This window comes from Ambystoma mexicanum, chromosome 5q (genome assembly GCF_040938575.1).
Source record: "Ambystoma mexicanum isolate Mex_15411 chromosome 5q, UKY_AmexF1_1, whole genome shotgun sequence".
NCBI classification, from domain to species: Eukaryota; Metazoa; Chordata; class Amphibia; order Caudata; family Ambystomatidae; genus Ambystoma; species Ambystoma mexicanum.
Window position 1 is genome coordinate 1,255,541,461 of NC_090933.1, and position 14,322 is coordinate 1,255,555,782.

Here is a 14,322-nt window from a genome sequence, read left to right on the forward strand (position 1 = left end):
TTGCAGCAATGGCCGTGAAAGGACTTGGCCACTTGCCATTTTTGGTAAAAAAATAAACCGAGGTAGTAGTATGGCTTCACTACCTCGTTTTTTTTCCACCTCCGAGTGCACATAATGATTGACTTTGACCCTTTTCACAGATCAAGACCTTGGTCTTTATCCTGTTCAATTACAGCTCATGGGCACAAAAGTATTGCTGGGCGTAGGAAAGGTTGCAATGCAACCCCCCGGGGTCAAATCCATTATTGCCTCTCATTAGCATCCATGAGTGCTCCAAAGGCAATGCCTTGCATTGAGGAGGGGCTTGACCTTAGATCCCAATGCCTTAGTGTTGAAATCAGAGATACACAAGTTGAATACCATCAGACAGTGCATAGAGTGTTTGGTGACTGCACTGCTACATTGTTTCTGGAGCTGCGGCGAATTTCATAGTCTGTTTTCCACCTCTATCACGCTACATTGGAGTCCAACTTTAAAAGCAACTACTACTAGCGGAGTGTGATGGAGTGCATAGAGTGTTCGGTGTTCGGCTGTTTCTGTCTCATTCTTGGAAAATCTGAGCCATCATCACATCTGTATTTTCCATTCTGCATGACGGGCGCCTACATTGTATCATAAGTGAAAAGGCTTGGATAAGACTGGGCGGACTGCTGATTTGAGGTTTTTGCATCTCTCGTTTGCTGAGAAAAGTAAGCACGCGAAGCTGTGATCTGTTGGGCTTATCACCATTATCTATAAACAAAGCACTGAGACTGTGTGTGATCCGGTTGCTCTATTAAAGAGGAATATAATTAAGCTTCTTTAATAAGAGATTAAATGCGGGCATTTGTGCCTTTGAACTCTCTAAAGGAGCAAAAAGCTTTAGCGCTCCTCGTAAGACTGCCTCATTGTCTCACGTTGCTTGTTATCATTGATTGGATAAGGAATTAGAGTGTGAATGCAGGCCTGTGTGCCTTGGAACTCTCTGGCAAACACTTTAGCGTTTTGTGTAAGACTGTATCAGCTTTAGGCTGCTCGTTGACATCTATCAACATCTACTGATTAGTGACTAGAGAGTGACTGCAGGTCTGTGTTCCTTTGAGCTCTCCATTAGGAGAAAGCATTTGGTCTAGGTAATGAAAGCGATTTTGAACACTAGAACACTTATCTGCTCTGGAGAAAAGTAAAATCGAAGCTGAATTCCAAAGAAAAACTGTGGCCCTGACTGCCTTTGAGTTCTTTGTGAGGAATAGTGCTTGAATCATTTGTAAAGGCACTCACCACTGGTTACTACTGATTGGGAAATCTATCTTTCGCTGTTTATCTGTTTACTTGCTGTGAGTAGTCTTATTTGCTCATTGAGGGAAAAGTTTCACTGGCAGTGTTTCAGGGCACAACGAGGCAAGGGAGTGGTACAAGGGAGGACAGAAGCAATGATCTTAATAGGCCCAGTGACATTCAGAACGCACACGTGCAGGGAAGGGGGACAGTGCATGGGGCAGGGGAGGAGTGGAAAGTGCTGAACACGTGATCAAAAACAACAACAGGTAGTGTGGGCAGCAGATGGCAAGTGCATGAATTAAACGCAGACAAAGGGTATAAATAAGTGCAGGTAAGGGGACTGTAGGGTTGCAGATACAGACCCAAGTGCAAGGGATGCCAGGAGGCAGAGCGGGTGTGGAGCTGGGTGGGCAGGGATTCGGGCTGAATCAGAAGGTAGCCAGATGCCCAGTGCAGAAACAGACAGGGATCAGCAGGGGAGAGGGAAAGAGAAGGCAGAAGCAAACAGGTAGGTCTTGAGGTGCTTCCGGAACCAAAGATGGTTCTCAAGTTTCAGAGAGGCAGGGAGGCTGTTCCAGAGAGTGGCCCCAGCCGAAGAGAGATTTACCACCAACTGGTTGCTTGGACAGCGACTGACCCTGAGGGAGTTGGAGGTGGAGGAGCGAAGAGTTCCAGTGGGAAGGTATTTCCGAAGTGAGAGTTGAAGATATTGTGGTCCCATGACCCAGAAGGCCTTGTGGACAATGCAAAGGGTCTTGAACTTGATCCTTGCAGCCAATGGGAGCCAATTAAGAGATTTCAGGGCTAGAGAGATACGATCCCTGGGCTTGAAGCCAAGGACAAGTCTTGCAGTCCTATTATGGATGAGTTCCGGAGGGTAGTAGCAGGCCAATTTAGAAAGAGGCTATTGCAGTAGTACAGCATAGAGGGAACCAGAGCTCTAGAGACCGCAAGCTTCTGGGGGAAGGAGAGGAAAGAAAGAACACCTCTGAGGAGGTGGAGTTGGTAGTTAGACTTCTTAGAGACATCAGAGATGTGTGGAGGAAAGGAAAGCATGAAGTCAAAGATGACCCCGAGGTTCTTAGCCTCACAGGTGGGACAGGGAGAGGGCTAAGGGAGGCCGGCCAGAGAGTAACAGGAAGACAGGAAAGGAAGGTGCAGGAGTGCCGATGAGGAGGATCTCTGTTTTACTGGCATTAAGGCAGAGGTCGTTGGCGGTACACCACTCCTGGATACAAGTGAAATCTCCAGCTGTAACTGCAAACAATAAACAGGTTAAGATGGGAGATGGCAAAAACCTGAAGTCCCGAACAATCAAAGGTAATTTTTTATTTTTTTTATTTTATAGGGTTTATTACAAACCTTTAAAATATGATTACATCATCACAATCCAATCAACATAACATAAAATTTCCATTCAGCAGATTTGTTTCATTTTTGCTCAACAGATTTTAGTCTCTTTACTTAGACAATTTCCTTTTCAAGGTTATTTAGTTTCACTTCTGAATTGTCTATAAAAAAGGTAAGGGCAAACCTGTGGGAGTGCAGGGGAGGAGGGAGGAAGGAGGAGGGGCTGGGATAGGGAGGCGGTACCCCATGGATACTACGGAGAGGATCCAGGGGTCCATGAAATTCCGGTGCCAGAAATGTGCATGGAGAGCAAGCCTGCCCCCCACTGGAGACACGTGGACCCGAAGGGCCGTGTCATGCCTTCTTTCCCTCGAAGGCTGTTGCAGCCGAGGGGGACTGGGAGAAGCCCTTACTTCCCTCCATCCCCTTTTTGTTGCTTGCGCCGGCTCGGAGACGGCGAGTGGTCTGGCTGCCTGGATCTCCGTTCCTGGAAGCCGCGGAACCCTCTGTTATGGAGAATTCTCATTCTATGGCTAATTTCCCTCACCTAGTGAGTCCCCCAGCAGCTTTGCTGGATTTCTGGAGTTTATTTTTCCACTTGGTAAGAGTGTGAGCCTTTTTCCCCACTCTTACATGTGTTTTACCATGTGTATTTTTACTGTTTGGTTAATAGTGGGCTCTGGAGGACACCATTCCATGAACCCCACTTTTCATGTGTGTTACACAGCACCTTCCTTGCAGTAACACAGGGTTGTCTTTGATACTTCCCCCTGACTCCATTTTCTGAGGCTGACTACTGTCCCCCAGAAAACAGGTAAAGTTGCCACTTACTTTACATAGGGCCTCATTACGAGGTTGGAGGTAACCATGGCGCTATTAGCGCCATGGCTGCCTCCAAAAACTTACTGACTTGCCCTGGTGAATGGAGCTATTACCGCCCCATTCCAAGGTTGGCGGGGCCGGTAATTCCCCATTCACCAGGGCCCTTCCTCATTCCCATTTGAGCCCCAATAGGGCTCAATGGGAATGGGGAAGGCGCTAATAACGGTACCGCACCAGTGCCGGTAATCCCTTAATCCTTTACTGCCCACCTCGTAATGAGGCCCATAGTCATTTAAAACTACAGTCCCAGTACACCCCATCTTACATTGAGTACTGGAAAGGATTAACTCCTTTCCCTGTTTGTCTGTGCCTAGATTTGGCTGGTGGTAGTGGTATCTACCCTAACTTTTCTACCGCGATTATATTATATAAACGTGGTACGTACTGTTCCAGGCTATCATAGTAGCCTCGAACATAAACCCGCTTGACCAAATACTCTTTCGGGTGCCTTCGGTCGGGTTTATTCACCATTTCTTTTTGTTAAAATCCTTCTTGTGTTTTACTTTGCGCAGCAAACCAGGTTTGCCTTCTTTGTTCACCGTCTTTTAGCGGGCTTCTCTCAAGAAGCCCTCCTTTGGGCGACTGGGTGTCTAGGGTGTCTAGGTGGGCTGAATGTGAGGGAGGGGTGTAGTCACCCCATGCACAGGGTATCCTTGGAAACCCATGTCGTACTTTGTCGTGATTGGCTGAGATGGTTGTCCGGGCCGGACAACCCCCCTGCTGTGTGATTGACAGCCAGGCTGTGTGAATGGGGGATTTTCGCATAAAAGGCAGGACTCTTGGGCTGGAAGTCAGAGTCGCCACTGGTACTGCAAGGAACCAAACAGAAGCGGAGAAGAAGACGGCTGCTGCAACTACCAAGTCCCGGTGAAGCCCTGCTGCAGTCCCGAGCTATCTACCCTTCAACGACAAGAGAAGATCCAGTCCGGAGTCTTCTTCCCTTGAGCCTGGTGGGATCAGCCAGCTCATCTTCCACAGCCAAAGTATCCTCTTCGGGGTCGAAAATCGCTGCACACTGCTGTAGTGGTCCGGATAGCCATCTGTAGAGCCTCTCCTGTTTTTAAGGAGCGCACCTTTTATTCACAGTCGCTGCTGCTGGCCTCATCCCTGGGTAGTGCAGATCACTCCAGACGTCCTTCTTGTCTCCACGACTGAAGCTCCAGGAACCGAGAGTCTGCAGGAAAGTACCAGGAACAACTGCCGTAGCACCAGCTTCTTCAAAGAATAAGGTACTGTGTCCAGCTTCGAGGAATTACGGTGAACCCTTTTCTCCTCATCCAAGGCTTGTCCTTGTCTTCCTTCCCTCTTATAACTTTTGCTTCCTCTGTTGACAATATCCAAGTACTCCTGGCCATCTTCAATCGTGAACTATCTGACTGTGTGATCCTCGACAACAGGAACCCGGTTCTACTTGACACTGGCGCAGGCCGATTGACTTTAATCTTCTTGTCAGAAAGTCTTCTCTGATTCTGTCTGCCTTGACAAAAGTATTGCCTATGATTTTTGTCCCCAACTCTCTTTTGTTAACTCAGGTGCTAAGTGTGTTTTACTCCGGTAACATTTCTTCCCGCGGATACGCATATCTTTAGTAAGACCGAACTGTCATTACTGTCAAAAAGCGATTGCATATGTATTCCCGGTAACGCTGTGTTTCATAACACCGTTCTGTCAAATCATAAGGTACTTACCTTGAGTTCTTCTGCACAAAGAGAATTGGTTGTGTGTAGTGTATTTTACATGTGGTTTTAATTTAATATAAGTGAAGTGCAAACAGATGGTCTAGAAATAAATGTACTTTTACTTTTCAACCAAAAACCTTGAGTCAGTGTTTGCTTGAGTCACAGTAATTGTGGTCCTTTGTGTAATTTCTACTACTGCTCATTTGCTCTTGAGATAAGTCTGGCTGCTCCGCTACTGCTACCACTTTAACAGTGTAGTACAGGCTTGTACCAAAGGTGAACTTGTAGTCTTAATTGTGTGTAGTGGTCCCTAAGGGCACTGCACAGGATTCTGCCTAACACCCTCCATACGTACGCCCCCTGTCAGAGCGCTGCTGTGACTGGGTGAACCTCTTGGGCGTGGTCTTTGTCAAGATGGATAAATATTTGGCTGTTTGTGAGCTGTTTTTCTTCTTGTCCAGCTCTTCGTCCGTGGTGGAATGGAAGAGGCCCACCTCCCACTCTCGAACAGTAGATCTAATATGCGTTCCTGGACGTCAGGGTTGAATTTCGTCACCCAGAGCCAAGCTGTCCTTCTCATGTCCGTGGCGATACAGATGGCATGGCCAGAGGTCTCAATATGGTCCTGCGCCACCAGCTTGACCTCAGCAAGCCCTGCCTTAACACGTGATTGGCTCTGCGTAGGGAGTTCCGGGAGGAAGTCCGTGCTTTCCCGCCCTAACCTTTGGTTAGCAGCAGCCAGCATGGCGTCTGCGTTGGCCTGATGAAGATGCAAGGACGCGTTGGAATAGTGTTTCTTGCCGTATGCCTCCAAGATCCTCTCCTCCTTGCCTAGCAGCGTAGGAGGCTGAGGACGACTGAGGCTTGGAGCATAGTGATACCGCAGCGATCACAGAGGAGTGTGGCTGAGGATGGTCCGAGAGCAAGAGTGTATCCCCCTCCAACTGCCTGTACTTGGCGTCCAGGCGTCGATTGACCGGCTGGGCCGAGTAGGGCTTGAACCAACCCTTCTTGGCCAGAGAGGCTACATCGGTTTGCAGTGGAATCCCCGTTTTGGCAGAGGGGCGTTGTGTGAGGACTTCAGCTAGAACGACCTCTGCCGGCTGCTCAACCTCGGTTTGGGGGAGGCCCAGATACTCCACTAGTCCTGCAATACATTTGTGGAAGACCCTGGCTGAGGATGGCGTTTCGGGATCCTCCTCCTCATCCATATCCTGTGGATCAGGAGGATCCTGCGGAGGTGGAGGAGTAGTTGGTGTCGGAGGCTGGGATACAGGGACCGCGGCCGGAGGCTGAGGAGACGGCAGAGGCTGGTATGAAACCACCTGAGGAATCGGCTGGGGAGCCGGAGGCAGCTGCTGCGCCGGGGTCGAGGGCGCCAGCGGATGCGCTTGTGGTGCCACTAGCATCGTAGGGAGGACTTCCCTGATGGCATCCTTGAGGATAACCCCCATCCGAGGTGACTTCATGAGGCCGAGGAACCTCTTGCTGGTGAATGCGGCCCGTTCCCGTCGATGCGGAAAAGGGGACTGAGGTGTGGCACTGGAGGGCCGAGTCAGGGCAGCGCATGCTCCCTGGTCCGCACCCCCACGCGCCTCTAAACTTAAAGAGGAAGGTGGTTTTTTCTAGTGAAAAAGGTTCCGTCTCCCATGCAGTATGGAGGAAAGGGGACGGGACATAAGAGTACCTGCTAACTCAAAATACTAAACCAGGCTCCCAAATTATTTTGCTTGCAGACCTCAATTTAGGCCTGCATGACCCTGTGACCATTATATCCTGGGCCTGAAACCATCCAGTTGTCAGGGAGATAGCTGTCCTGCACCAGTCATTTCATTAAGGAAAGGTGCCAAAGACCTAGCCCCACTCATTGTCACTGTGATCAACTCCTCGTTTAATGCCAGCTCATTTCCCATTAAACTCAAGGAGGTGTGCGTCATGCCCCTCCTAAAAAAAGAAATTTTTAAAAAATTAAAAAAAAATGTAGACCCCAACATATTGTATTTTATGTATTTGTAAAGCGCAGCCAAGCCCTCGGGCATCTGGGCGCTGGAACTTACAAGTTACACAAGCATGTGTAAACAGACAATATTACAGGTTACAGGCATTGAGATGGAAGCGATAAAGATAACAATGGTATCAGGCAACAGGTAAAACAAGCAAATATATAATATGATACAAGAATGCAGGTGAGTAATTAAGCACGTTAAAGGACCTATATACAAAATACAGTAAAAACAAATTCAGATATATATACAAATGAATGGTAGGTTCTAGACCTGCTTTGACCTTGCTACGGAATTGCGAGAAGGATGGTTCTTCTCTTATGGCGATAGGAAGGGCGTTCCATTTTTTTTGCAGCCAGGACTGGGAAGCTGACCCCACCAGCACGTTGTTGGCTAAATCTTTGGACAACAATGCAATGCGATTGCGCTATTCTAGTTGGTTGAGTTGAATTTTGACGAGAGAAGGTGTCAAAAAGATAAATGGGGGCCTGGTTATGAAGGCACTTATGGGTAAGTGAGAGTGATTTGAGGTCTATTCCTTGCTCAATATTTAGCCAATTTATGTTTAGTCTAGTTGAGGTGATATGTTGTTTCCTTGGACTGTTGCAGGCCGCTCTAACTGCATTATTTTGTTGATGTTTTGTTGGGACGTACCCAAGTAGAGCGCGTAGCAGTAGTCAAGCTTAGATAAGACTAGAGCTCTTGCTACTGAAATGCATTTGGTTGTATTCAGATAAGGGTGGCAGGCTGTAATAAACTTGCACGTGTAAGCAGTGGATGATGCTAAGGCGTTAGTTTGTCTCGTAATTGAGAGTACTGAGTCAATATAGATTCCTAGAGTTTTCCCATTGTTGGCTACTTGAATGATATTTCCATCAATGTTAAAGGATTTGAACACAGTTCCTAGTTTATTCAGCTTAGTGGGTGAGCCAAGGAGGAGTAGTTCAGTTTTGTCATCGTTCAGACATAAACCATGCTTAGCTATCCATATTTGTATAGTACTGTAGACATCGTTCAAGTTTTTACTATCTGCAGCGTAGTCACCAGTGATAGGGATGAGTATCTGGGTGTTGTCCGCGTAGTTGGTATACGTGACACCCAGACAGTCGAGTATATCAAATAATGGTTTGGTGAATACGTTGTAGAAAGTTGGGTACACAGGTGAAGCCTGTGGGACCCCACATGTAACTGGCGATGGTAGAGCAGATGATGAGGGTGCAAAGACACTCAGATCTGTTGCTGAGGAAGGATTTTATCCAAGAGTTGGCTTCGACCGAGAAGTGTGCGGCAGATGACAAGTGGTTACATAGTATTTCATGGTTCACTAGATCAAATGCTGCTAAGTAGAGTAGTAGAAGTAGAGCAGACTTACCCTTATCTTTTAGGATTTGGATTTGTGTCTTCAAGTCAATGAGCGTGGTTTCAGTCCCATGTCTGGGTCTGAATCCTGACTGTCTTAATCCTAGTAAATTGTTTGAATCGAGTTACTGCTGTATCTGGATGTATAAAGCACGGTCTAGTATTTTTAACAGGAATGGGACCGTAGTAATTGGTCTATAGCTGGAGAGGTGCAAGTGCATTAGCCGCTTCCTTAATAAGCAAGGCTGGATAGACGTCGCCCTTGCAGTTTGAAGGTTTGAGATTAAGTATAATCAACTCTACTTCCTTGATTGAGAGAGGCTTAAAGTTGAATTGGGGCATATTGGAAGATAGGGGAGAGGGCACATTATGTGAGATGGCATTGTCAATAAGGTTTTTATTTCATTTAGTAGCAGTGTAATTTTGTCTTGTCGTGCATTCTGTATTTTGGTGCACCATAAGGAGCCCTTCATGCATTAGTCTGGTATGGGGGCCGGCGATTCAAGTTCTTTTAGAATATTGAATAATTCCTTGGTACTAGAATTAGCTTTGGCTATGCGATCATTGAAATTGTTTTTTTAAGCCTGAACAATGGCCAATTTGTAATTGAGTGAGGCCACTGTAAAATTATCTTTATTGGACTCTGATGGAGAGTTTTTCCAGGCAGTTTCCGCTGTACATTTAACTTTCCTAAAAGTCTTAAGGTGAGGCGTGTACCATTTATTGATATGGGCACAAGGTTTGGATTTCTGCAATTTAAGGGGTGCTAGAGTGTTGATGGCCTTAAGGATAGTTTCATTGTATAAATTCACTAATTCAGATGGGTCTCTATGTGAAATACTTGGATGGGTGATAGGACATAGTAAGGGAAGCAAGTTCTCTAATGTGAGGTTCCGTTTGCATCTGGTCATCATAGCAGGAGCTGGAGTTTGTGTAGTGGTGGGAGTAGTCTTTTCAATGGTGAACATGATTAGGTGATGGTCGGTCCATGCACAAGGAGTATTGGACAATACATTGATACTACAGTTAAGGTCAGCTAGCCAGTCTAGCGTTCAGCCTTTATTATGGATAGGGTAGTTTATGCGATGTGTGAACCCTAGCTCAGCAATTGTGTCCTTGAGGGAGGACGCTTTATGAGTCTTTAGGACCATGGAGGCCTACATTGAAGTCTCCTAGGATAATAACTTGGGAGTTACATACCAACCATTTACAGGCCTATCACTACTGTCCGTTTCCTTTTAAAAATATTGGACAGAGTGGCCTACATCCAAATCCAAAAACATCTGGAGGATAATAACCCACTCGGTCTCCGCCAATCTGGCTTCAGACCGAGACACGGGACAGAAACGGCACTCCTGGATTAAAAAATCCAAATGGATGAAGCCAAAGACAAAGGCAATCTGGCCATCCTTCTGCTGTTGGACCTTTCTGCAGCATTTGATCTCGTCGATCACCAAATGCATACAGAACACCTAACCACAGCTGCAGCCTTCTCCACAAATGCCTCGAAGTGGATCCAATCATTTCTTTCCAACCGTACTACAAGGGTCTTTGCACCCTCAGCATCAGCTGAGCCAGTCCACATCTACTGCAGAGTACCACAGGGCTCTTGCGTCTCACCGACGCTTTACAACATTTTCACAAAGCTCCTCTTTGATCGTCTTGATAACATGGGTGTCACCTACACAAAGTACGCGGATGACTACCAGATTCTCATTACACTCCCAGGCTGCTATGAAAATTCTCATTACACTCCCAGGCTGCTATGAAAATGACTCCAAACTAATAAACAAAATCTACCTTGAAATCCAGACTTGGATGGCGGCCCACAGCCTGTGTCTCAATGATGAGAAGACGGAGATCTTGATCATTGGATTCAATGCACGTCTTAACAAACTTTACCCTCGGTACACATCCTTCAACATTGACGGGAACACCATCAAAGTTGCAAAGGAGGTCAAAACACTAGGAGTTTATCTAGACGCCACTCTGTCACTAAAGAAACAAGTGAGTACCATTGCCTCACTGCTTACACCAATAAACTAATTAATGCCTGCAAATCCTACCTATTCCCAAACAGTTGCATCACGCTAGCCAGGGCTCTAGTCGTATCTAAACTGGACTTTTGTAATACTCTTTTCCTAGGATCATCAGAACGGAATCTCAGTAGACTACAGGTCCTACAGAAGAACGCCTTGAGATTTGCATTAAATATCCCCAGGTCCAACCATATATCAAGCATTAGAAAGGATGCTGGGAGTTGTTTTTCTAAGAAACGAGCTAGGGGTAGAGCTCTGTCTTCGGCTGGGGCCTCCCTCTGGAATAGCCTCCTTGCCACCCTAAAACTTGAGGAGAACCATCTCCGGTTCTGAAAGCACCTCAAGACCTTCCTCTTTTCTTCTGCCTTCGCTCACCCTCTCCCCTGCTGATCTGTTCTCTCTTGGTACCGTGCACCTGGCCACCCTCTGTCTTTTGGGCCCAGGTACCTGCCCATCCTGCCACCCTCCCGCACTACCTCCGGGCCACCCCTTGCACTGGGGTCTGTATCTGTACCCATACAGCCCCCCTTTTTCTTCCTGCACTTATCACACCTACCCTGTCTGCTGCCTTAAACCTAGCACTTGCACATTGCTGGCTGCATTACCACTGTTTGTTGCCTTTATTATTTATTTATTGTTATTTATCTGTTTCTCCTCTGCTTCGCACTTTCCACCTCTCCCCCCTTCCATGCACTTTTCCCCTCCCCCCTCTCCCATGCACTTGCGCGTTCTCATTGTCACTGGGCCGAGTAAGATCACTGTTTTGTTCTCCCCTGTTCCCCTCCCTTGCCTTGTCGCGCTCTGAAACACTTGTGTACGAGCGCAATAGAAATAAAATATCATATATTATGCCAACTGGCTCCCCGTGTGCGATAGAATATAACTCTGTACTCTAGTTATCACCATCACCCACAAATATTTGTCAAATTCTGCCCCTAAATACTTGTCGGACAAACTCTCTAGAAACCAACCAGCCAGAGCCACTAGATCCTTCGACTTGCACTGCCTTAATATCCCGAGGTTCAAACTGAAAACAGCGGGAGGAGCCAGCTTCCCAGTTCTGGCAGCCAAATGCTGGAACTCTCTCCCTCTTGCGATTAGATCCGAACCATCCTTCTGGACCTTCAGAGCCAAAGTGAAGAATTGGCTCTCTGATAAAAATCACCAACAGGCCCTAGGTTTACCTATGACCTTCTCCTGCTGTAATACATCTCACACTTTATCAAACTATTGCCTACACGGTCGACCATTCTGTAACCGACGGCGACAATCCTATGCTCTTCTTCGTATTTATATGCAAAACCGACCAACCTGTAACCAATGGTCGACTAGCACTGCTGTCCAACTTACTCTGTATGTTTGCTACTGTAACTTTGTCTCAAGTTTATGCGCCCAGTTACCTCAGGGTTAGGTGCAAGTTACAAATAATAAACTAAACTAAACACTTCCAGTACACAGCAGGAGGCCGCATGGCGAAGGGGGAGGGGTGCTCCCACCTGTGCTTCACAGAGATAGGCGCAATCAAGTCTGATATCCAAATCAGCCTGGAAAAAATACAAGGGATGAGGACTGATATAGGAGCAAAGGTGGCGGATCTCATGGCAAAGGTGGAGACCATGGAGGAAAGAGTAGAGAGCCTGGAGGCGAACCAGAGCTCGGTGGACGTTCTGGGATCACAGATGGATGCCCGCATTTTGCAAGTGGAGAGGAGCGAAGAAGAATTGCGCCTCAAAGTGGACGATATCGAAATTCGAGAGTGGCGCAATAACCACCACTTTTTTTTTCTCAAGGAGAGGGAGGGGGAGTCGTAGGTTAGTCTGAGGTAAAGTATTCAAGAGATTATAGGTATGACTCTGGGAACCAAGGAAGGCACGAAGGTGGTCTTGGACAGAGTGTACTGGGTTGGGGGAGGTGGTAAGGGCCCGTGTTCGTTCCTGAGGCGTCTTTATTATTATGGGGACAAGGTGAGGATCCTGGAGAAAGCGAGGCAGATGGGCCATATTGACCACGAGGACTCGCATGTGGCGATCTTTCAGGAGCTCTCGGCCCACACACTCCTGAGACCCGCTGACTAGGTGGTTGCAGGAAAAGGGGGGTGAAAAATTGGTGGGGGTATCCCTTTGTATTGGTCTTCAAGTGGGAGGGGGAGACATTTTATTTGGGGACCAAAGGGGAGATCTCTAAGGCCATGGCCGAGCTGTTGGGACCCCAGGAGGAAGCCCTTCAGTCTGGGGGTGGGGCGGAGGAGGGAGATCAGCCTACAGAGATCTCCGAGACGTGTAAGGGGCATCTGGAAGGCGTAAGGTCTAGGGGGTGAATACATTCCAGCACCTTAATACCCCCTCACCAAGGAAGGATGGCACATGAGTTGGAAGAGGCCCTCCTGAGGGCCCCTAGGTTCTTTTGAGGCATAGGGTTCAGGGAGATGTGTCATGTTGGTCCCTGTGAGCTGCAAGGCGAGGTTTGGAGGGGCAGGGATGAGGACTAGGGCAGAGGCAGAGGCAATGGCGCCTCAGTAAGGGTGCCTCCGACCAATGGTGGGATGGGCGCAGCCCAAATTAGTTTGAAAACGGTTCATAATGTTTATGGGGGTGTTGGGGCGGGGACAAAACGGTGGTGGTTGGACAGGTGGGACCATGTTTATTGGGCCACGAGGTCGAACGTCACCTGAGTAGGAGGGTGGGGTAGTGTTTGTTCCCGAAAGTTGGAATTAATAGTGGAGGTGGTGGTCCAGAGGGAGGGTGGGCAACTCTTGTGCAGTTCTTTACACGGGAAGGGGATGAGACAGTCGAACAGGAAAGGGAGGAGATGTGGAAGAGTATGGTTGAGTACAAAAGGTGTGGTTCTGCCAGGTGAGAGAGCGAGCTGGGAATGCTGGAGGCCAGGGAACAGGAGGCTGCAGCAGGAGGAGCTGGGAGGATCGGGAGGTAAACAGGCCGACAGGGCGCTGACCCGGTGTGTCAGAGAGGTTGCAGCCGGATTGGGGAGAGCTGTGACCTCTTGGCCGTTTCCAGGCCCGTGCTCGTTCCCCTGGGATGTGTGCCCAGGGGTACTCGAAGGGCAGGTGCTGAGACCCTGACCTCAGAACACAAATCCCAATGATGCTACTGGGTGAGTTTCGAGAGAGAGAGAAACTCAGTAGCGTGCAGGTGGCTGGAGTGGGAACAGTGACAGAGCAGCAAACTGAAAAGGCGAAAGAAAGCAGGGAAAAGAAAGGAGCACGAGCGGCGCGAAAGCAGAAAAAGGCAAAGGCTAATGGCTTTAAAGAGCGGGAAGCACAGAGGGCACGAGCGACACGAAATAGGAAAAAAGGAAGAGGTGCAAGAGGAACAGGAAAAAAATTGAAAGAAAGGTGCAAGAGGCACGGTAAAGTGAAAGAAAGGTGCAAGAGGCACGGCAAAGTAATCGAGATGTGCAAGAGGCAAAACAAAGTGGAAAGTGTGAAAGAGGCACAGGAAGAAAAGGGTGCCAGAAGAAAAAGTACCTAGAGTAAGGACAGGGGCCAGAAATCAGAGCAGTCGCCCTGCATTCCTGCATCCGATACTGCCCTCTGAAAAAAAACGTGCTTTGAGAGGTACATCCTGACAAGGTGAACTTTTAAGTGACTTATGTTGAAGACCAGAGGGGCATAGGCTTGAGGACGGGAATCCTGAGAGGTCCATGGAGAATTGTGAAGGACATTGTTAGAGGGAGAAAGGCCAAGGCTTGGGGAAGGGAACTCTGAGAGGCCTAAAGGGAAATGTGAAAGGA

General features: G+C 47.9%; 1 protein-coding gene across 1 annotated transcript in view; it reads right to left on the reverse strand.

Annotated features, from left to right (window-relative positions):
* Nucleotides 1–14,322, reverse strand: part of NAPRT (nicotinate phosphoribosyltransferase) — a 1,537,890-nt gene that overhangs the window by 1,102,778 nt on the left and 420,790 nt on the right. The gene's annotated exons all lie outside the window — the stretch shown is intronic.